This window comes from Bos mutus, chromosome 3 (genome assembly GCF_027580195.1).
Source record: "Bos mutus isolate GX-2022 chromosome 3, NWIPB_WYAK_1.1, whole genome shotgun sequence".
Taxonomy (NCBI): Eukaryota; Metazoa; Chordata; class Mammalia; order Artiodactyla; family Bovidae; genus Bos; species Bos mutus.
Genome location: NC_091619.1, coordinates 17,869,495 through 17,894,048, shown reverse-complemented (window position 1 = coordinate 17,894,048; position 24,554 = coordinate 17,869,495). Strand labels below are relative to the sequence as shown.

Sequence of the window (24,554 nt, the reverse complement as noted above, 5' to 3'; positions counted from 1 at the left end):
TCACCTATGGTAAATATATTAATAAATATAGATTTAAATTGTGAGTTACTCTCAAGAGTGTGAATTATTACCAGATTGTAATTAGTTCTGAGGCTCACACCCAGCTCTAGCTTGTGATTTTATGTTCTGAGAAGGGTCCTTGCTCACAGCTCAGAGCATTTGTTTAGGAACACACAAAAGTATGACCCAAAACTTGATCAGGAAGTTGCTGAGTTTGGTAAGTAAAAACCTTCCTAAGAAACTGGGAAGAGCCTTAAAAAAAAAAAAGTATGTGTGTATGTTTGCCCTGAATTTGGGGGGAAAAAAAAAATTCCACCTCCTTCCTTTTCTGATCTCTTATTTGAGGTCAGAGTGGGGTTGGGGTGAGGGGGGCGGAGAGGCTGGCAATGATGGAAACCAAGGGATCAGGCTGTGCCAGGGTCTGGAACCTGGAAGATTTTCCTTTTCACCACGTGGTGGGAAGGCTCTGACCAGCCTTGTGACAGTCCAATTACCAGTCCTCTGGTGCCCCCTGCTGACCATTCAGTCTCCACTCAGCGTGGTCCTGTATACGGGGAAGCCTGAGAGGTCTGGGATGGTGAGATTTTGCCAACAGATTGCCTGGAAGAACCTGATGGCCAGATGTCTTGATCAGAAGCCAGACCCTTCCTCTTTAGTGCTGAGTCACACGGCTCTGCTAATGGGAAGCCCTACAGTATAAGGAAAAATTGAGTTAGACCCGGTTTGTCTTCCACATTGCTGTCAAATTTGTCTTTCTGGCTAATAAAGCTGATTCTGCAGCTTAAAATCCTGTATTGACTTCTGCTATGGGCTGAATGTTCCTTTCCCCCAAATTCATATGTTAATCCCCAACATGATGATATTTGGAGGCTGGGGCCTTTGGGAAATAATTGGGTTTGGATGAGGTCATGGGGGTGGAGCCCTCAGGATGGGATTGGTGCCCTTATAAGTGCCCTCTGCTGGTAGAAAGGAGCACTGCACACATGCTGGATACTTGCCCTGGTCCCTAGATCTTGCCGTGTCCATCCCATGATTTGTCCAGGCAATTTCTTCTGTCTCTCGGGAAACCCACTCCAGGCTCAAGTGTCACCTGCTTTGTGACATGTTAGGTCTCTGCTCTTAACTCCCATAGCACCTCTTACACCTGTCTATATTAGTCTGGCTACAACTTAGTGGAAACACCTGCATATAAGCCTCTTCTCCTTCATTTCCCCTTCCTTCCATCCCCTCTCCTGATACTCACACTTGGAGCTACTCAGAGCGAGGGACCGTGTCATCCTTATCTTTATTTTAGCACAGAGCCTGCCACCTAATAAGTGTCCCATACATCTTTGTCGGATGGATGGACACACTTCTACACTCAGGAAGGATGTGGGATAAAGGGCTAGGAATGGGGGACTGCACAAGAATTTTTACATAGAACTCGGAGCCACACAACTTGAAGCTGGAGAACAAGTTCAGCTCTGAGGCAGGGGGATGGAGGAATTGATTAGTCAAGATCAGGCTTAACACGTGGGTTCTGAGTCTGCACATACCAAGCAGAGGGTTTCCATGAGTTACCCTTTCAGAAACATGGCTGAGGGGTGGCGAGCAAACACAGCTATGGGTGGGCATAGACCTGGAATTCCACTCTCATGGAAATGCCAGAAGGACCACGAGGAACCCAGGGTGTGTTCACTGCTGTGTCCCTCATTCCCAGCGCCGTATGGGGTGCAGAGCAGGTGATTCACGAAACATAACCAGCTTATTGAATGCTCTGCACTCAGTGAAGTATAGATGAAAATGAATCTATTCCCTCCAAATGCTCTCCGTTAAACCTGATTTCTCATTCTTCTCTATCTGTGGAGGAAATCTTGCAGCTCTTAATTTTCAGGAAGTGAAAAGTTGAGTCCAGACTTCCATCTCTCATCCCAGTGAGAGCCCTTGGCCTGCCTGGTGGGGGCCGAAGAGGGGTGGGGGTGGGGTTGTGGGGTAGGGCGGTGGCCTCTTCACTGCTCCCACCTGCCCTTTCACCCTCCTTCCCTGCTTACCATGTCACCTCTGGCACTTCTAGGGGACAGAGACAGGAGAGACAAGGGGTCACAGAGATCTCAGTGACCAGGGCACACATCAGCTGGCCTTGGAGTCCTCATGGGTGGGGGCTCCAATGCTGACTCTCTCAGGGCGAGGGTAACTTTTGTGGGTTTGTCAGAACCCCCCTACATTGATCCTTTACAGCATCTCAGCTCTACTCTGCTCTGACATCCAGCAGAAGTCTCCATGCAGGCCCTCATTTGGGGTCCCTCCATCCTGGAGGCAGGCCCCCTTTGGTGGGGGTCTGGCCATAGGACCCCAGCAATTGCCCCACAATTGCGGGAGGGCAATCTCACCCCTTGGCAGGCATCTCTCCATACCTGCTGTTGGAGCAGCCAGCCTCTTGCCTGGAGGGTTCAGGTGTCCACAGGACACAGCCCATTCCCTGAGAGGCTCTCACTTGGCTTAAGGGGAAGGAGAAGCACCTTGCCCTCCACCTCTTTGGGGTGTCTCCACCACCCTGCCTCCCTCCTGTCTCTGACTGACCCCAGCCTTTCCTTCCCCTGAGTCGAGGGATAGGTAAAGACATTGCCTTTTTGCTTCACCTCCTTCCTAGGAAGTACTCCATAGTTGGTCAAGAGCCTCTCTTTAGAATGTGTAGAAACTTAACCCTTTGACCTCAGCCTGTGGCCTCCGTCAAAAAGAAGACAGTTGAAAAAGTTCCATTGTTTTTTTTTAACATCCTGTTATGTCAAGGTTGTCGGACAACAATCAGCATCAAGGCCTCAAAGAACAAAGAACTTCATTTGGGCTCTTAAGACCTGCAGTCTGGAGGCACAGATTGGGGTCAACCAGAAAGAGTGTTCTGAGGAAGAGACAGTCAGGGGCTCACAAAGACAAAAGCCACAAATCTGTCCTCTGACACAAGGAAGGAAGTATTGTCTTTAAGGGATAGGCTGTCGTGAGTTATTTTAGGGTAAGTGTCCGATAAGTATCTTGGAACATCGAGCAGATGCTCTGGATGTCTTTGTGAAGACAATGAAAGGTTAAAAGGTCAGTTTCCAGATGGGCTGAGACGTGCATAGGTCTCAGTCCCTCAGTGGCCTCTTGGCTCCATTTTAGGGCGTTCTCTTAGCAACACTGACTCTAGGGTTTGTGGAATGAATAAAGGGATGACCAGGAAGCTTCCTGGGTCAGCCATGAGGTGGCAGGAGGGCAGCGAGGGGGGCCCAGCTTGGATCCCCAGAGTAGACTGGGACCTGAATGCTGGCTCTGTCATTTCTTGGTTGTGTTTTGGGGACAGCTGCATATTCTCTCTACAATTGGCTCATCTCTAAATAGGGATAATTATAGAAGCCACCATACAGGGTTAGGATTAATGAGATGATGTAGACTAACGAGAACTCAAGTGGTGCAGTGGTAAAGAATCTACCTGCCAATGCAGGAGATGTGGGTTCGATCCCTGGGTCAGGAAGATCCCCTGGAGGAGGAAATGGCAACTTGCTCCAGTACTCTTGCCTGAAGAGTCCCATGGACAGAGGAGCCTGGCAGGCAACAGTCCATAGGGTTGCAAAGAGTTGGACATGACTGAGCCACTTAGCACATAGATTAATAGATGATGAAGTCTGCAGGAGAGTCTTCACTCTGGTAGTAATACATTTGTTGGGGTTATTGTTCCTCAGAGGCCAGGGGTGGCTTTGTCAGCAGGCTAAGGGTGGGGTTGGGGCTCAGGTTTGGTTGGAAGCAGCAGGAGGAGAAGAGACAGGGAGTGAGGAATTCAGTCCAGAGGGGAAGCCAGTTTCCAGCTCCTGGATTGGGCAGCTGTTGGAGGAGAAAGTCAGAGATGAATCCCCACCTTCCTAGCCACCCTCCGCCTCTCAACTCACTCAGCCTGGTTGCAGGCAATCTGCACTTCCTTACTGTGTGGGGAGGACCCACTCAGCCCTGAGCTGGGTCCCTGGAGAGTGGCCCTGGTGGGCAGGAGAGAGGGTCCTGTTCCCTCCGAGCCCCAGACCAGGTCCTCTCCTCCCCCTTCCTCTCTGCTGGGTCAGCCCCTCCTCCCTGCCCCAGGACCTGGGCCCTCATGGCTGACTCATGTGCTCTTGGGGTTCTCTGGCCAAAAAATTCCACAGCCTCCCCTCTCTGGTCTTGGAAATGGAAACTCTTCTTCATGGAGCTGGTGTAGGAAGCCAGCTGCGCAGAGCTGGCAAGTCAAACTGGACCACATGACCGGCGAGAAGGGCTCAGTAAGGTCAACTGCCCCATGAAGGCCCATGGAGGCCAGTTGGCTCTTGGTGTGCTTGCTGCTTTCATTTTCATGCACGCAGGTCTGAACACTCTCTCTTCCCCTTCTGAGGAACTTTCCTTCCCCACTCTCACTTCATTCTGGCTGTGCTCCCAGTTATACCGCTTTACTCCTACAAGCTGCAGTGGGTGCGTGAACGCAGGCTGGCTGGTCCGACAGCCTTGTCCCCTGGCGCTGCGGGCCCTGGCTGACCTGCTGTGCTCAGTCGGAGGAGACACCTGGTGGCTGAGGGTCGACGACCACGCTGACCTGGATGCAGTGTGGCTTTGCTACGGGAGTGATACAGCAAGAGGGGGCTCAGAGCCGAGAGGACATTGTGCCTGAAACTAGGGGTCAGGTCCAGGTGACGCGGTTTCCTGAAGGTCAGCTTTTGATCTTGTCACTCTGGAGTTTCAGTGTGACAAAGTCGAAAACATGAGGGGGAATTGGAAAACTTCAGAGAACAGCTTCCAGCCTGAGATCCTCTGGAATGTCTTATCGGGTGGAATTTTTGGGGTCTTTTGCAATAAAAACAAACTACACAAATGAGGTGTCAAAATGCTCTTTTCTTCAAGCCTCAAATCCAGCTCTTGTGGACGATGTCAGCCTGGCCACAAGATTATTGAAGGGCAGACATGTGACCTTGTTCAGTTGCTCTGTTGTGTCCGACTCTTCTTTTTTGTTAAATTTATTATTATTATTATTTTTTTGTGTCTGACTCTTTGCAACCCCGTGGACTGCAGGACACCAGGTTTCCCTGTCCCTCACTATCTCCTGGATAGTGTGTCCATTGAGTCGGTGATGCCATCAAACGATCTCCTCTGTCACCCCTTCTCTCCTGCCTTTAATCTTTCCCTGCATCAGGGTCTTTTTTCAATGAGTTGGGGCTTCCCATCAGGTGGCCTAAGTATTGGAGCTTCAGCTTCAGCTTTAGCATTAATCCTTCCAGTGAATATTCAGGGTTGATTCCCTTTAAGATTGAATGGTTTGATCCCCTCCAACACCACAGTTCAAAAGCATCAATTTCTTGGTGCTCAGTCTTCGTGGTCAACTCTCACATCCATGCATGACCACTGGAAAAACCATAGCTTTGACTAGACGGGCCTTTGTTGACAAAGTGATGTCTCTGCTTTTTAATACGCTGTCTAGGTTTGTTATGGCTTTTCTTCCAAGGAGCAAGTCTTTTAAGTCATGGGACCCAAACTGGGCCAATCGGGGTCCTTTCCTGGGGGAAGGATGCTAGAGGAAGAAAGCTCTCATTGCCACACATATGTGATAAAAGCCATCTGTCTTCTCATGGAGGAAGTCCTCCTAGGCAGAGGAGAATGGGATCTTCTAAGAGAGACAGGGCATCAGTGGATCCATCACCTAGAAAACAGGTGATATCATTTGAGTCTTGGCATTTCTCTGTATCCTCTAGTGATATGAGGTTTTTTTCCCCCTGAAGCTACATTTAGTTTTGTTCTTTTCAGTCAGAAGAGTCCTCATAAGACATATCTTCAGAACCCCTGCATTCATACTCTGTCACAGCAACTTATATCCTTGGTGGTTCTGCCCACCCCAACCCCAAACTCCTTGGGCCACTGTCTTTTGTCCACCTCCCCCCTCCCCACATACACATACAGTCGAGGATAATTAAGAGATAACTACTGTATTAATGTCTTCTCCTCCCATTTGGCTCTGCAAATGACTCTGTGAGGCAGATGGGCTGGCCAGGTCAGCTGTACTCCTACTTTACGGATGAGGAGACGGGCTGAGACAAGTGAAGTTCGGGGCCTGTGGCTCAGGGCTGGTGGTGGGGCTGAGACACATGTTCTGGTGCTGGATGGCATTGCAGAAGGGAGGGAGGTGGACTTTCAAAGGGCAGTTAACTTCTTTGAAACTTAGTTTCTTCAGCTGAAAAGTGGGGATAACATGATCCACCCCACAAAGTTGCCATGAGATTGCAAAGAGAGCTTCTGGTGAAAAGGGGTCTGGGCTGCATCCCCTGATACCATCATGTTCTTATAGAATGACTCATGACAGTTAGGCGTGTGTGCATGCTCAGTTGCTCAGTCATGTCTGACTCTTTGCAACCCCGTGGATTGTAGCCTGCCAGACTCCTCTGTCCATGGAATTTTCCTGGCAAGAACACTGGAGTGAGTTGTCATTTCTTCTTCCAGGGAATCTTCCAGACCCAGGGATTGAATCTGAGTCTCCTGCACTGGGACATGGATTCTTTACCACTATGTCACCTGGGAAACCCTTCATGGAAGTAGAGAGAAAGACAAAATCTCTACGGACAACAAGTATGAAATATGAGGAAGAACGAGGGCTGAGGAAATCTGGCAGCACTCTCCTCTGTCTTCTCTCAGGAGAGCTTCTTCTGCTTGTGAAAACAAGAGAGACATTTGTTATCTGAGCCATGGGTCCCAAACTGTAGCATGCATCAAAATCGCCCGAAAGGCTTGTTAATACACAGATCGCAGAACCATCTGAGTTTCTAATACAGTAGGTCTGGTGGGGCTGAGAATTTGCATTTATCACACGTTCCCGAGTGCTGCTGCTTCTGCTGTTTGGTGGACTGCACTTTGAGAACCACTGTCCTCAAGGGTCTTCTCTGCAAGGGCTCGGAGCTGGAGTTGGGGGCCCTTGGTGGTCTTCCCTCTTCTGGCTCCACTGAGTGATACCCCAAGCCCTCCCACTACTTAGGCTGCTGGACCAGAGTCACTGGTGGCTTTAAGTTAGTGCAGAACCTGAAAGGACATTGGTGTCACATTTTTGGTGCTTGCATTTTAAAGAGTTGGGCTAGAGATAATAAAGAAAATAAAGATTTGGATGCATATGTAATCCTTCCCTAAGACCCCTCCTCCAAACCTCAAACCCTGCACCTCCCAACCCCCAAGGAGCCAGGGCAATGACTGGGTGGGATTGGAGTGCAGGAGCAGACAGAGGTCACTGAGGTTACAGAACAAGCTCTGGTCCTGAGATGGTGCCTCTTGCAGCTGATCAGGGCCAGCATCTGCTGGTTCAGTAGGAAGGTGGCCCTGGGCCTGAAGACTTGGCTGAAACTTCCATCTCATTTTCTAACAGCCACATGGATGTGGGTGGGGGCCTGGATACCTGGAAGAATGGTAGTGTTTTTCTTGACCGCTGGCATGGAATCTTAGTTCCCCAACAAGGGATCAAACCCGCATTCCCAACCTTGGAAGCACAGTCTTAATCACTGGATCACCAGGAAAGTCCCAGAATAGCGGTTCTTAGAAAGGGTAGTCCCCTTCTCTCTCTCCTAATATGGGCAAGGAGGGAAGCTCCTGGCTACACAGGGTTATCATTAACTGGACAAGTCTCTTGAAAGGTTTATTTTATTTTAAGCGTGTATTTGCAATCCTGTTTTTCTCTCTATCCATCGGAGGTAGCCAGAGCCCCGAGATCTTTCCTGTTCTTCCCAATCTTTTGATATCTCATCAGTTCAGTTCAGTTCAGTCACTCAGTCGTGTTTGACTCTTTGAGAATGCAATTCCCAAAGAACCAGACGGCAGGAAGAAGGTGTAAGAGAGCAGAAAGAGGAGCCTGGAAGTGGTCTGTTACAATAATGTAACAGTAATAGCAGCTGCTAAGTAGTCTAATAGGATGGTGAGTTATCACTCATGGAAGGCCTGGTCATTAACATGGGTGAGGTAGGTATAGGGGGGCAGAACAAACAACAAGTCAACAACAACAAATCCCAGACTTACTCTAGAGCTGTAGCGTCTAGTACATGGATTAGCTTTTTATATTATTAAACATAATTCTCATTAGGAGTTTCCATAATGTGGTCCAGTGGCTAAGACTCAGAGCTCCCAGTGCAGGGGGCCCAAGTTTGATCCCTGGTCAGGGAACTAGATCCCACATGCCGCAACTAAGACCTGGCACAGACAAATAAATAAATAAACAAATATTAAAAAGAATACTTGTTTAAAAATTCATACTAATGCCTGAATATCTTCATTGCACACAGATAAATTAGAAATTATTCACATTATAAAAAAATTATTTGGGTTATATAAAAGGCTTACAACATCTTAACACTCTTAACAGAAGGAAAAATTAAAAACACAATTATTCCAAGCACTGTGGATTAAGTATCAAGTGCAAAATTAAGATGAAGCAAACGTGAGGTTATAATCATAAAAAGTGTTTTCCTTGTTCTTCCTTTCTTTCTACTTGAGTTTGAACAAGAAGACAAAACCCCGGTTACCTTGCAACCTGATACTTCTCAGGTCATTATGCTAATCCATTTATAAGCATCATATTTAATCCTTGCCAAGTGTTGTCACCGTGTTTTCACACATGAAGAAACAGCTTTAGGAAGATTAGTAAACATGCCCAAGATCACAGAGCTTGTGTGAGTCCAGGTGGGCCTGATTCCACACCTGGATATTTAATCTCAGCACCAGCCCGTGTGGTGACGATTGTTCCTGAGCAAGAGGGCAGAATAAAGAGAGCTGAAGTAATTATGTACAACACAAAGAAAGAAAATCTCCTTGGGATAAAAAGATAAAAGAATGTGTAGGAGGAGGACTTACTGCAATCCATGCAAAATTTATAAAGGCAGAAATGCCTAGACACGCTCTGGAAAAAGTTGTTGGATTATAAGAGGGAAAATGTTATCTAGAAAGAAATGATTCAAGTGACTCGTACTTCTTAGAATCTGCTCATAAGGGTCACAAGTGAGCAAAATCTTCAGTTTTGTGCGGAAAAAGTTTTTGACTCAGAATTTTATAACTAAGTTATTGGCCATCTGTGAAGGCATCAGAAAAATATTCTCAGACCTGCCAAGGTCAAAGTGATCTAATTATATTCTCTTCTGGAAGTAAATATACTGATTATATTCTCTTCTTGCAATAAGTTACTGGAAGTATGACCCCAACCAAAAGATGAATCCAAATGAAGAACTTGAGGCATAGTGGCTTAGAATTCTTAATAATAAACCAATAAAGACACTTAACTTATAGTTAGGTCCACTAACAAAATATATTATTAATTTACTGTTCCACTAAACTTTAAAAGTAAGCTTAAAAATAATTATTTCAAGAAAAAATACAATGTAAACACAATAATTTATTGGCAACAATTGCAGTTTAAATTGTAAACCATATTAACATTAAACAGGAAGTGGGTTTGGAAAAAGCAAAAGTGTATACATTTCTTTATATTATATGAGGAAAATGAAAGGATACAATTTTATTCTTGACTTTCAAGATTAGAATAATATTTGTAGAAAGTTAAAAACAATTTTTTAAAAGTATCCACAGGAAAAATGGAGAGTGAAATACATGTTTTCCAAGTAACTGGAGAAACTATGATGAAATAAAGCTTGACCCCTGTAACAAAAGTAGTAATCAAAGGAAGAGCAAGAAAGTATAAAAAAGGAGAGCATTAAGAAAGCAGAAACAAGGGAAGTATATTAACCATGCCCTGTTAACGTATATATTGTTATATAATATTGCACATTAAATAATACAAAATTATGTGTACAGTATGTTTCCAATTTTGATATTACTCTAAGTATACGTAAGAGGTAACATATACTCTTAAGTATATGTAAGATGTAACAGCATCTCCCATATTGCTTTCTGTAGAGCATTACTTTCTGTGAGATGTTAATAATTGTTCTAGAAAAGGAGATGTGGTACTGCAAGGTGGGGAGAGCCTAAGTGAAACCTTATCAGACAGGATTTATTTTTTGCGAGTCTTCTCAGAGCCTTGTTGAATATGGGAAGTGGGTAATTTTTCATTTTGGCCGCCCAGCTCCTGGATTTCCATTTCATGTGTGGGGAAGATCTCGTCTGATGAAGTGGAATCCATCTGCCATTGTAGAAGCTCAAAATTCCAGTTATATACTTAATTTCTTTCTTCCTTGACAACTGCACCAAACAGAGATGCACCTGCCTGGAAGCTTGGAGGTGGGCCGGGCACCCCAAGAATCGGGGGTTCTGGAGACTCCTTGCTGGCCTTGGCAGCATCTGTGCCAGTGCCATGATGGCTGTGCAGCCCAGGGCCCGTGTGACCACGCAGGTCCCTGCCAGCCTGCTACAGTGGCACAATTACGTCTGTGCTTCTGTTTGCGTGACTTTTGTTTATTCTTGCCCATTTTCGCTAGCCCGTAAGCTCTCATTCCCTAGTCTTCTCGGTGAACCTGTCAAATGTCTAACGTCATTTGACTAAAATCTTTTCCTGTTCAAATCAGTTTGAGGCAGTTCCCATTGCTTGCAATTCTGAACACTGACATTATGTTAATGTGTAACTATAAATTTCTAAAAGGGAATTTTTTCCCAAAGTGATCTGCCTACATTTTTTTCTTTTCTTTGCAGGAAACTTAATCTCCTGTGAAATTAATATGCTGTGGAACATGAACTGGAAACTTATGGTTAGAAAAAAATCTGGAAGAGAACATAGTAAATGAATCATAATGGATATTTGGCTCCAAATAATGGGTTGAGGATTTGTGTTTGTGTCTCTCTCCAGAGATTCCATTGGAAAGGGGTGGAAGCTCATAGCAGGAAAGGTGATGTGAGATGCATCAGACAGTGAGTCAGAGACTCAAAGATTTACAACAGATGGAAAATTGAAGGAGGTATGTTGGTTGAGTGAAGGAAGCCTCAGACAGAATATGATGCCAGGAAGGGAATGGAGTGAAACTGGAAACTCATATGCATTTTGGAGTACCAGGGAGACTTCAGGATGAGTTGGCCATGGAGGATGGGAATGAGTAGGGGGCTGGCATTGCTAGAGTTGGCTGAAAGTCTGTGGGCATCCAGAGCAGCCACATACCTCTCCTCTCTTCCTTTACCTGCTTGCAGAGCAGTAGCTGTCTGGACCCAGCATTTCCCTAAAGAAAATGAACAAGCTCCCTGGAACTTCTTTTTAAAAAAATCGTATCTGTTTCTTTCTGGCTGTGCTGGATCTTCACTGCTACATGGGCTTCCTCTCATTGCAGAGAGTGGGGACAACTCCTTGTTGTGGCGTGCAGGCTTCTCATTGCTGTGGCTTCCCGTGTTGCACAGCACCGTCTCTAGGCACGTGGGCTTCAGCAGTAGTTGTGCACTGACTTCGTTGCCCTGCGGCATGTGGTATCTTCCCAGACCAGGGATCGAACCCAAGTCCCCTGCATTGGCAGGTGGATTCTCAAGCACTTCTTCTGCTGCTGCTAAGTCACTTCAGTCGTGTCCGACTCTGTGTGACCCCAGAGACGGCAGCCCACCAGGATCCCCCGTCCCTGGGATTCTCCAGGCAAGAACACTGGAGTGGGTTGCCATTTCCTTCTCCAATGCATGAGAGTGAAAAGTGAAAGTGAAGTCGCTCAGTCGTGTCCAACTCTTGCGATCCCATGGACTGCAGCCTACCAGGCTCCTCCGTCCATGGGATTTTCCAAGCAAGAGTACTGGAGTGGGGCGCCATTGCCTTCTCCAAGCACTGGACGACTACAAATTCAGCTGGTAAAGAACCAGCCTGCAATGAAGGAGACCCCAGTTCGATCCCTGGGTCGGGAAGATCCCCTGGAGAGGGCAATGGCTACTCACTCCAGTATTCTGGCCTGGAGAATTCCATGGGCAGGGGAACCTGGCAGGCTTCAGTCCACGGGGTCACAAAGAGTCGGACACAACAGGACTGATCGACTTTCACTTCACTCCGATACCCTGGAAGTCCCATAGTTGCCTTTTCTTAACCAGAGGAAAACAACAACAACAAAAATCCAAAGCAACGAGTGACTTGAGATAAAATAGAAAATGATAAGAAAGTCATGGTGCAGAAACAAAGCAACCTAGAATGTGGCATGCTTTTGAGCAACGGACAGGATGAAAGAAAAGAAGGCTTTATTCAACTTTGATGCTAGGTCTGTCCTGTAAGAAACCAGGAGAGTGACCCTGGGCCACTAGATAAAACAGAGTCATCTTAGCAGCTTCTGGCTGTGGAGTAAACAATAATTATGTTGCCATAGCAATGTAAGCCCTGTGTTTTGGTTTCAATTATTTATACTAAACCTATAAACAGAGCCTGAAGGTTTAATTACGGTCCCAGAGCAGAACATAAATCTTTTGCACAACAGTTTATAAGACAGAAGGTGGGAGGAGAAGGAAGGGGGAGGTGACTGGTGGGGAGGCTGAAGTGCTGACAAGTTCATCTTAAAGAGGGACAGGTTAAGAGGCACTGCTGCTGCTGCTAGGTCGCTTCAGTCATGTCTAACTCTGTGCAACCCCATAGACGGCAGCCCACGAGGCTCCCCCGTCCCTGGGACTCTTCAGGCAAAAACACTGGAGTGGGTTGCCATTTCCTTCTCCAATGCATGAAAGTGAAAAGTGAAAGGGAAGTCGCTCAGTCGTGTCTGACTCTTAGCGACCCCATGGACTGCAGCCCACCAGGCCCTCCATCCATGGGATTTTCCAGGCAAGAGTACTGGAGTGGGGTGCCATTGCCTTCTCCTAAGAGGCACTGGCTGAACGCAAACAAAGGGGGCCTCCATTTCTTATTAGAAGTTGCACAAGTAGTCAAGAGAAGAGCTGGAATGATAGTTTATCAACACTTGGGAGGAAGACAGGGAGAAGAGTTAGGAAGTAGAAAACAGGCAAGTTAGGGACTTCGCTGCCAAGTCAGTGGTTAAGACTCCAGGCTTCCACTGCAGGGGGTGCCACGTTAGGTCCCTGACAAAAAATTTTTTAAAAAATTAAAAAAAAAAACAAGTTAATCTTTATTGTTTATTGTAGGCATTCAGCAGATAATGTCTTAAGCCAGTGCCTGGAGTAAAAGAAGCATAAGCCACGAGCATGGCATGGTGATGAACAGTGAGTACAGAATAAGTGAAAGAGAAACAGTTAAAATGATGTGTATTTGGAGAGAGGACCTGCAGGCTGCAGGGAATGCTCTTTTTTTTTTATTATTAAAAGTTTTTCTGAACCATTTAACTCTTAAAAATCTAGGTGCTTGCATGAGTTGGGTGAATATATAAAAAAGGAGGTAGCTCTGGAAAATAAAGGGCTTCCCGGGTGGTGCTAGTGGCTAACTTGCTCGCCAATGCAGGAGATAGGGGATCGATCCCTGGGTCAGGGAGATCCCCTGGAGAAGGAAATAGCATCCCACTCCAGTCTTCTTGCCTGGAAAATTTCATTGACAGAGGAGCCTGGCAGGCTATGTATAGCCCATGGGGTCACAAAGAGCAGGACACGACCGAGTGACTAACACTTTCATTTTTCTTGCTGAGGGCCCTCTAAGATTCCCAGTATCTGCGTCTGCCGTGGCCTGTGTGGCCAGTCCATGATGTTGTCTGAGGAATGTAGAAGGATACAGGAGGGGGTGATGGAAGGTAGGTAGGGGTGAAGCTCCGGCCGTGCGGGTAATAAAGGCCTTGGGCCCTGGGGAGAGGTGAGCTCATTGCTTGCTTTCATGGGAGATGGCTGTGAGAACCACAGCAGTGGTCAGGGAGGAGCTTATGTCATGATCCACTCCCAGGGTGTGTTGATCTTCTAGTGTTTCCTCCTTTTTTATATATTCATCCAGCCCATGCAAGTACCTATATTTTAAAAAGTTAAAATAGCGCTTTAATAATATGATTAATATCTGAGGGAAAAAAAATCAATATACCTTGATCCTCTTTGTCTCAGTAAAGTTCAGAGCAAGGTGACGCTGGCCCGTCCTTACCTTCTGGAAGCTCAGCTGCTATGTTTACCCTGGTTTGCGGCTGGAGATCTGGCCTGCAGCCGCTCTGTTCCTTGAGCTTGCTCTCACCCCCTGAGGAAGCCAGGAGAAGTAGGGGCTAGCCCCCAATCACAGAATGACCCCCAGGAAACTCCCAATTTAAGGAGGGAAAGACCCAAGTCCTGCTCTGAGCAGGAGACAGCCCCTGAACGCGAATTGCTAGTTTAATGATAAGGCTAAGGCTTCTCTCTGGGTGGGTTAAAGTAGGCCTGTGGGTCTCTTCCTTGCCCTTCCAGCCTGATGCCAAGAAGGTAAGGATGTGTCCTTGACTCCTGGGAGCAGTAGCTGCAGGGAATGGTATATGTGAGGGGTGGGGACATCAGCCGTCTCAGTTCAGAGAAGCAGGCAGGACGAAGGGGACGGACTGCAGAGCTGCCTAGGGCCTTTTCCGAAATAGGCCAGGAGAGGGCAGCAGCGTTACTCTAATAAGAAGAGCGGGGCGAGGGGAAAAAGGAGGGAAGTCATTCCCATTTAGGGGGACTCAGAGAGAGGGGTGGGGCAGGAGGGCGTGGCAACCCACGTCAGGATTCTTGCCTGCAGAGTCCCATGAACAGAGGAGCCTGGTGGGCTACTGTCCAGGGGGTCGCAAAGAGTCGGACACGACTGAAGTGACTTAGCGCACGTGTGCGCCTGTGTGTACACAAACACAAACACACACAGGAAAGAGGGTGGGGAGTGGTTTACTGGAAGCTGGTGGAGGCAGACGTGGGTCCTTTGTATGTCTTTCCTTTGTTTTTAGGTGGAAATTGAGGAAAAGATTAAATTTCACATGTAACTCATTGTTACAGGTTACTCATAGAGGTATTTCAGAAAACAGTCTCCAGAGCAGAGACAAGCGTGAGAATGTAAAGACTCCTGTAATTTGCAGGCATCTTGGGGAGGGCTTTGGACAGATGTGGAACTGGGGGCACAGAGGCAGGGCAGGCAGGGCAGGCAGGGCAGGGGCGGTGGTAGTAATGGACGGGGGACCCCTGTTCACATGTAGGCAACAAAAGCAAGTTATATGTTTTACTTGTTTATTCATTTATTTTAAGGGGGTTTTAGTATGTTAAAGTCTTTATTGAATTTGTTACAATATTTCTTCTGCTTTTATGTTTGGGATTTTTTGGCTGCCAGGCATGTGGGATCTTAGCTCCCCAACCATGGAGCAAACCCGCAGTGTTAGCCACTGCCCTGCACTGCCAAGGAAGTCCCAATTTATTTATTTAAAAAAATTTTATTTTTAATGAACATCTTTCTCGTATTTTTGTGTTTTTAATTTAATTTTTTGGCTGTCCTGAATGGCATGTGGGATCTTAATTCCCTGATCAGGGATCGAATTTGAGTCCTGTGCAGTGGAAGCCCGGAGTCTTAATTGCTGGACTGCCAGGTATTTTGATTTATAGATTCTGGTTGAGAGAAATATATAAAGGCCTAAAATACTTTGGAGATAAGTGCTGGAAAAATGTGAAATGGTCAGTCGGTGCTTGTGGTGTTTTGGGTGATACTGTGAGACCTGTGACTAGCAAACACGAGAAGTTGCCCCTCTTTGTTGACATGGGATGTGCTCTTTGGCAATGGCAGGCTGGACCTGCGTCGGGATGCTTCTGGAGAACATGTTCACAAATAAAGCCACTGTGAACTTGTCCTTCTTGGAGTCAGAATTGAGGCAGGCAGAGCCAGTTCAGTTCAGTTCAGTCATTCAGTCGTGTCCGACTCTTTGCGACCCCATGAATCGCAGCACACCAGGCCTCCCTGTCCATCACCAACTCCCGGAGTTCACCCAGACTCATGTGCATCGAGTCAGTGATGCCATGCAGCCATCTCATCCTCTGTCGTCCCTTTTTCCTCCTGCCCCCAATCCTTCCCAGCATCAGGGTCTTTTCCAGTGAGTCAACTCTTCACATGAGGTGGTCAAAGTATTGGAGTTTCAGCCTTAGCATCAGTCCTTCCAAAGAAATCCCAGGGCTGATCTCCTTCAGAATGGACTGGTTGGATGTCCTGGCAGTCCAAGGGACTGTCAAGAGTTTTCCAACACCACAGTTCAAAAGCATCAATTCTTCAGCGCTCAGCCTTCTTCACAGTCCAACTCTCACATCCATACATGGCCACTGGAAAAACCATAGCCTTGACTAGACGGACCTTTGTTGGCAAAGTAATGTCTCTGCTTTTGAATATGCTATCTAGGTTGGTCATAACTTTCCTTCCAAGGAGCAAGCGTCTTTTAATTTCATGGCTTCAATCACCATCTGCAGTGATTTTGGAACCCCAAAAAATAAAGTCTGACATTGTTTCCCCATCTATTTCCCATGAAGTGATGGGACCAGATGCCATGATCTTCGTTTTCTGAATGTTGAGCTTTAAGCCAACTTTTTCCACTCTCCTCTTTCACCTTCATCAAGAGGCTTTTTAGTTCCTCTTCACTTTCTGCCATAAGGGTGGTGTCATCTGCATATCTGAGGTTATTGATATTTCTCCTGGCAATCTTGATCCAGCTTGTGCTTCTTCCAGCCTAGCGTTTCTCATGGTGTACTCTGCATATAAGTTAAATAAGCAGGGTGACAATATGCAGCCTTGACGTACTCCTTTTCCTATTTGGAACCAGTCTGTTGTTCCATGTTCAGTTGTAACTGTTGCTTCCTGACCTGCATGCAGGTTTCTCAAGGGGCAGGTCAGGTGGTCTGATATTCCCATCTCTTTCAGAATTTTCCACAGTTTCTTGTGATCCACACAGTCTAATACTTTGGCATAGTCAATAAAGCAGAAATAGATGTTTTTCTGGAACTCCCTTGCTTTTTCCATGATCCAGTGGATGTTGGCAATTTGATCTCTGGTTCCTCTGCCTTTTCTAAAATCAGCTTGAATATCTGGAAGTTCATGGTTCACGTATTGCTGAAGCCTGGCTTGGAGAATTTTGAGCATTACTTTACTAGCGTGTGAGATGAGTGCAATTGTGCAGTAGTTTGAACATTCTTTGGCATTGCCTTTCTTTGGGATTGGAATGAAAACGGACCTTTTCCAGTCCTGTGGCCACTGCTGAGTTTTCCAAATTTGCTGGCATATTGAGTGCAGCCCTTTCATAGCATCATCTTTCAGGATTTGAAATGGCTCAACTGGAATTCCATCACCTCCACTAGCTTTGTTCGTAGTGATGCTTTCTAAGGCCCACTTGACTTCACATTCCAGGATGTCTGGCTCTAGGTAAGTGATCACACCATCATGATTATGTGGGTTGTGAAGATCTTTTTTGTACAGTTCTTCTGTGTATTCTTGCCACCTCTTCTTAATATCTTCTGCTTCTGTTAGGTCCATACCATTTCTCTCATTTATCAAGCCCATCTTTGCATGAAATGTTCCCTTGGTTTCTCTAATTTTCTTGAAGAGATCTCTAGTCTTTCCTGTTCTGTTGTTTTCCTCTATTTCTTTGCATTGATTGCTGAGGAAGTCTTTCTTATCTCTCCTTGCTATTCTTTGGAACTCTGAATTCAAATGGGAATCTTTTCTTTTCTCCTTTGCTTTTCGCTTCTCGTCTTTTCACAGCTATTTGTAAGGCCTCCTCAGACAGCCATTTTGCTTTTTTACATTTCTTTTCCATGGGGATGGTCTTGATCCCTGTCTCCTGTACAATGTCACGAACCTCATTCCATAGTTCATCAAGCACTCTATCTATCAGGTCTAGTCCCTTAAATCTATTTCTCACTTCCACTGTATAATCATAAGGGATTTGATTTAGGTCATACCTGAATGGTCTAGTGGTTTTCCTTACTTTCTTCAATTGAAGTCTGAATTTGGCAATAAGGAGTTCATGATCTGAGCCACAGTCAGCTCCTGGTCTTGTTTTTGCTGACTGTATAGAGCTTCTCCATCTTTGGCTGCAAAGAATATAATCAATCTGATTTCAGTGTTGACCATTTGGTGATGTCCATGTGTAGAGTCTTCTCTTGTGTTGTTGGAAGAGGGGGTTTGCTATGACCAGTGTGTTCTGTTGGCAAAACTCTATTAGCTTTTGCCCTGCTTCATTCTGTACTCCAAGGCCACCAGCTCCCACCAACTGGAGAATCTACAAGCCAGGGTGACCTTTATGTCGGCTGCCCTCTGGGGCCATGACTTAGGGAGTAGGGTCTTGGTTTTTGTGACAGGCAGTAACGTTCATGGCAGTTAAATGATGACACCTGTGACATTACAGGCTGAATGATGTGTTGGAGGAAATAAAATCTCAAGCCTTTGTGGAAGGAAGAGGTCAGAAGGTTTGCTGTGGTTTGGGAGGCTTTGCACAGCAAGGGAGACTTGATCTGAGTTTGGCAGGTGGAGGCCCATGGGTGGGTGAGAAAAGGAGGAAGGTGCAGCCTGATGGAGGGTGTGCAGTGGGGACTGTGAGACCTGTCCCACCAGAGAAGAGCTGTGGGCTCTTGAATACAAGGAGGCCTTGAGTGCAAAGGTGGGAGGAGTTGAAACTGATATGGTGAAAAGCACTGATCTAGTATGAAAGAGGAAATTACAGAAGGAGGAAGTCACATTTAAAAAAAATTTAATTTTTATATATTTATTTAATACCTTGGCTGCTTTGGGTCTTAGTTGTGGCACACAGGATGTTAGTTGTGACGCACGGACTTTCTAGTTGCAACGCGGTGTCTTAGTTCCCCAACCAGGGATTGAACCTGCGCCAGCTGCTTTGGAAGGTGGATGATGCTTAACCACTGGACCACCAGGGAAGTCCCAGGAGGTCACATCTAGAAGATAGTAGAAATATCTTTACATTACTTTGAAGATAGCAGAAATAGCGTACCAAGCTGCATCAGTGAAAAAGCCAACTGGATAACCGGACCTCATTTCTCTCTACCTTATCCCTCTTGACCTCCCTTTGGGATCTGATGATCTGATTTCCAGATGCTCAGGTTTCCAGATATTAATATTTGCTCTACCTCTTTTTCTCTTAGTGATATAGATGGGAGGCAGGAGTTCAGCCCAAGTGGGCCCTGTGGCTGGACAGTGTGTGGTTGGGACTTCTGATTTCTGAGGTCTGATTTCTGGGCAGCTGCAAGGAGGGGAGCTGGAGATTGAGTGTCTCTATGATTAGTCTTGGGAAGAGGAAATTTGTACCAGTTGGGATCCTTTAGGCTGCAAAAAAACCAAAAAAACAAACAACCAGAAAAACTGATTTAAATTGGATTCTAAATGGAGCCTATTATCTCACAACAAGAAACCTGGATGTCAGGGGTTTCTGGTCTGGGAATTCTGCAGCTCAACCATGCCAATTTCTTTGTAATTCTTTTTGCTCCCCTCTCCAGCAGTATAGTTCCCTCAGCAACAACAATTAACATAAGAAGGAGGTATTTCCCCTCCCCCCACAAATTCTTTTTCTTACCAAGGCAGAAAATCTTTCTCCTAAATTCTCCAGAAGTCTTTCTCCTTCACAGCACTTCAGAACCAGGTCCCTTGGCCACTTCTAGGAGCAAAGGAACTTTGAGATGTCTTTGGCATTTTCAACTTTCCTCATGGAAGGTGAAGTTTGCCAAAAAAGAGGAAGGATGGGGAGGGGCCCGATAGATGGTTGGTGACCAACAGTGATTGCTGCAAACCCAAAGGATGAAGGGGGATGGAGTTGCTGCAGAAGAGAGGCAAGAAGACCAACTCCTGGGGCCTTGCAAGAGGAAGAGGAGGAGAGATTTTGAGGTTAAAGATGGCCTATGTGTTGGGGTCCAAAGCATAACTGTGGGCTTGTGTATTTGATGTGAGGGGTGCTTCACCCACACTGGGGCTGGGGTGTCCTGAAATCTGACATCAGAGCTGCCTGTTTCTGTTTTTCTTCCTGCCAGTTTCAACCACGATGACTTGCCTTGAGCCCACAGGGTGGAGGGTGACATTGCATCATTGGCAATAGAATTCCTTCCTTCTCTGTTGGGAAAAACTCCGTGGTGACCGGGCACTCCTGGACATGACTGGGAATGAAGAACTGGGACCAGAACACATCTCTTTCTCTTGAATTTCCTGATCCAAACGTCTTGTCCTTAGCAGTAGGAGGGCAGCGGTGCAGATGAAACAAATAGCAGACACCTGTTAGACAGGGAAGAAACAGCCCTGTCCTTGGGGAATTTCCAGCTCTGTAAGGGACGATGGGCCTAAGGGCTCTGATAAGACCTGTAAGTTGGGAGGCCTCACTGAGGGACGCCTTTGTGGAAACATAGATTGGATGGGAGGTGCTAGATGGAGGGGTGCTCAGCTGGGGAAAGACCAGGGAGGGGATTCAAGGAAGAGACCCAAAGGGCTAGGGTGAGAGTTTAGGGAACAGAAGAGAAAGCTCCAGAAGTCAGCCCATCTTGCCTCCTCAGGAGTCTCCAGAGCTTGCAGGTGTGAGTGTTGACCTTGTCCTTATTCAGTACCCAGGACACTGTCCTGGTGAGGCCGTGCCCTAGGGCCCAGGCTGGGCACAGAGAGGATGGGGTGAGCCGCCTCACCCTAAGCTTAAGTTGGAGTTTTCTAAACATGCTGAGGGGTGACCGTGGGCTTCCCCTTAGAACCCAAACTGCATATACCAGGACGTCCCACTCCAAGAGAGCTGAGGTGGCTTCCTTCTCCCATCTTGTGTTTCAGCAAGCTCCTTGGCTTGCCAACTAAGTGGTCAGCAAATTACGTAAGTGTTGCCCTGCTGAGGAGTCAATAGCAGCCCTCTAGTACCCTCCAAAGAAGGCATGAGTGCCTGGCTTAGGGTTCAGGAGCTCTGAGTTAAGACTGTGCTGTCCCTCCCTGGCAGTGTGGCCTTGGGAGAGCCACATGACCTCTGCCAGCTTTGGCCTTGTTATCTGTAAACCAGCTGAGCTGTTCAGGGCTGGGGGCAGGGGGCTCCAGTGGGAGCTGCAGCTCGGTGTCCGTGTCCTGTGTGACTTCAGGCAGGCTCACCTCTTTCAATCCTTGGTTTCCTCACTCAGAGATGGACAGTGGATCATTTAGAGAGTTGAAGCTGTGCCTGGCACCTGGTTGGCACTCAGTGAATGTTAACTTCCCCTCTTTGGTTCCTGAGTGTTTCTTTTTCTTTTATAGCCTTTCACCTCTGGATAAGGGAGGCACTATTATACACCGTGTTGCTATCTCTTGCCAGGGGCAAGGTAAGCAGCAGCATCAGCCACAGTGAAAAGCCAAAACAAAATAGGTCACAGCTCATTAGTCTTTAAAAGGGATTAAAGTCAGACTGAAGGGCTGGCTGGGACCCAGAGTCAAGTCGCCACCTGACTGTGGTGAGAATTAAGGGGATAAAGCCAGTGTTAAGCCAGTTCTGTACCTTGTGGTGGGCAACCAGATACAAAGAATTGACCGAGTGTTGGGTTTTCAGACAGGACGGCAGGCAGATGAGGGGCCTCCCACTCGGCCCCCAGCCCTCGGGGTGGTGGGGTGGGGCTCAGGCTGCAGCCTGTCCAGGTTTAGGACCAGGGAGACCTTGAAGGGCATTTCCTTAAAGGGGAAATACTCTGCATTTCTCTGGAGTCCCTGAAAATGGTGAGGAAGGGCTCAGTGTTTGATTAGCTCTTCTTTCTGGTTGAGGTGAAGGAGGAAGGTTGGTGGGTGAGGAAATGGCTTTCTGCTCCTCTTATTTTATTTATTTGTTTACTTTTATTGAAGTATAGTTGATTTACAGTGTTGCATAGTTTCTGCTGTACAAGCAAAGTGATTCAGTTACACACACACACACACACGCATATATTCTTTTTCATTATGGTTATTGAATACAGTTACCTGTACTATACAGGAAGACCTTGTTGTTTATTTTATATCAGAAGTGTATATCTACTAACCCAAAATTATTCTTTTATCCCTCCCCTCTCTTCCCCTTTGGTAACCAGAATTTTGCATTTTGTGTCTGTGAATCTGTTTCTGCTTTGTAAATAAGTTTGTTTCATATTCTACTTTATTATTACTGCTTTAACTTTTTTGGCCGTACCTGGTGGCATGTGGGACCTTATTTCCCAGATCAGGGATTAAACCACATCCTCTGCATTGGAAAGCAGAGCCTTAACCACTCTACCACTGGGCAAGTCCTGTTTCACCCACTTTTAGATTTCACATACAAATGACATCATATGGTATTTGCCTTTGTCTGACTCTACCTACTATGATAATGTTTAGGTGCATGTTGCTGCATGGATGGCATTATTTCCTTCTTTTTACGGCTGAGGAACTTTCCACTGTATACATGTACCATATCTTCTTTATTCATTGATCTGAAAGCAAAAGTGTTAGTCACTCAGTCATGTCCAACTCTTTTCGACCCCATGTACTGTAGGCTCCTCTGTCCATGGGATTCTCCAGGCAAGAATACTGGAGTTGGTTGCCATTCCCTTACTCCAGGGCATCTTCCCTACCCAGGGATCAAACCTGGGTCTCCTTTATTGCAGGCAGATTCTTTACTGTCTGAGCCACCAGGGAAGCCCAGTCTTCTTTATTCATTGATCTGAAAGTGAAAGTGTTAGTTACTCAGTCGTGTCCGACTCTTTGTGTTCCCAGGTACTGTAGCCTGCCAGGCTCCTCTGTCCATGGGATGCTCCAGGCAAGAATACTGGAGTGCCTTGCCATTACATTCTATATGTGTACCGTATCTTCTTTATGCATTGCTCCGTTGGTGAACATTTAGGTTGCTTCCATGTCTTGACTATTGTAAATTGTACTGCTATGAATATTGGGGTGCAGGTATCTTTTTCAACTAGAGTTTGGTCCAAATATATACCCAAGAGTGGCACACGTTGGTCCTTCTTTTATCGGTGCTCTCAGCCCAACTGTGCTTGTATCACAGGGCTCTGTACCTCTTCTCCTTTGGGCCCAGAAAGAAAAGGACAGCTCTACTTTCAGGATTCAAGTAAAACCTTAATAAATTCTAATGATCAATTTTAGAGTCATCAGGTTTTTCCATTTCACTCCAGTGGTTGAATGTCTACATTTGTATTCTTGAACTCTGATTATGGCGTGCACTCACTATTGACACCTCCTCTCCACCCCCAAACCCACTGCTACAACCACTGCAAAACCCACTGCCACTGCTACTGCAGAGTCATGAAGAACGTGGACTCCAGAGCTGGACTGAGTGAGTGAGTGAGTGAAAGTTGCCCTGTCGTGTCTGACTCTTTTCGACCCCATGGACCATAGCCCACCAGGCACCTCTGTCCATTGAATTCTCCAGGCAAGAAAACTGGAGTGGGTAGCCTATCCCTTCTCCAGGGGAACTTCCTGACCCAGGGATCAAACCGGGGTCTCCTGCATTGCAGATGGATTCTTCACCAGCTGAGTTACCCAGAAAGCCCGATACAAGGTGGTTTCTAAGGAGCAGCACCAGAGACCATGGCAAGGACAGCTTGACTGGACCACATGTCATATGGTCCTAGAAAAACAAGTGAAGCAGGAAGGACCTATACATGCACATATCACACAATGTAACAAATAACATAAAGAAGTGAATGAAGTCCCTCAATTGGGTCTGACTCTTTGCGACCCCATGGACTATAGCCTACCAGGCTCCTCCCTCCATGGGATTTTCCAGGCAAGAGTACCAGAGTGGGTTGCCAGTTCCTTCTCCAGGGGATCTTCCCGACCCAGGGATCGAACCCGGGTCTCCTGCATTCCAGGCAGATGCTTTAACCTCTGAGCCACCAGGGAAGCCAAACAAATAACATAAAGAATGCACAATTACCCAACAGCTTAAGATATAAACCATTATCAAAGACCTAAATGCAATAACTAAAACTATAAAACTTTTGTAAGAAAACATATGAGAAAACTTTGTGACATTGGATTTGGCAATGATTTCTAGGACACAACATCAAAAGCTCAGCAACGAAAGTAAAAAATAGACTGGATTACATCAGAATAAAACTTCTGTGCATTATAGGATACAATCAAGTGAGTAAAAGGGAAATCCATGAGATGGGAGAAAATATTTGCAAATCTTGTATCTGATAAGAGCTTAATATCCAAAGTGTATAAAGAACTCCCAGAACTAAACAACCAAAGAAATAAATCTGATTGAAAAATAGGCAAAGGACTTGAATAGGTATTTCCCCAGAGACATGCAAATGGTCAATAAACACATAAAAAGTGCACCACAGCACTCACCATTAGGGAAGTGCAAATCAAAACCACAATGACTTTCCACCTCACACCCGATAGGATGGCTAATACAAAAAAAAGAAAAAGAAAAAATCAAGTGTTGGAGATGTGAAGAAATTGGAGCCATTGTACACTGTTGGTGGGAGTGTCAAATACTGTGGCAAAATGTGTTGTAGTTCTTCAACAAATTAAACATAGAATTACCAGGTGCTATGCTTAGTTGCTCAGTCGTGTCTGACTCTTTGAGACCCCATGGACTGCAGCCCACCAGGCTCCTCTGTCCATGGGGATTCTCCAGGCAAGAATACTAGAGTGGGTTGCCATGCGCTCCTCCAGGAGATCTTCCCACCCCAGGGATCAAACCCAGGTCTCTCGCATTGCAGGGGGATTCTTAACAAGTTGAACTGCCAGGGAAGAAGTAGAATTACTGTATGATTCAGCAGTTTGATGTCTGAGTATATATTAAAAATACTGA

The 24,554-nt window shown here is 46.2% G+C and overlaps 1 non-coding gene across 1 annotated transcript; it reads right to left on the bottom strand.

Annotated features, from left to right (window-relative positions):
• Positions 1-23,557: 23,557 nt before the first annotated feature.
• TRNAS-GGA (transfer RNA serine (anticodon GGA)) lies at positions 23,558-23,629 on the bottom strand. Its single transcript has one exon. It is a non-coding gene; the product is annotated as a tRNA-Ser (tRNA).
• Positions 23,630-24,554: the final 925 nt, after the last annotated feature.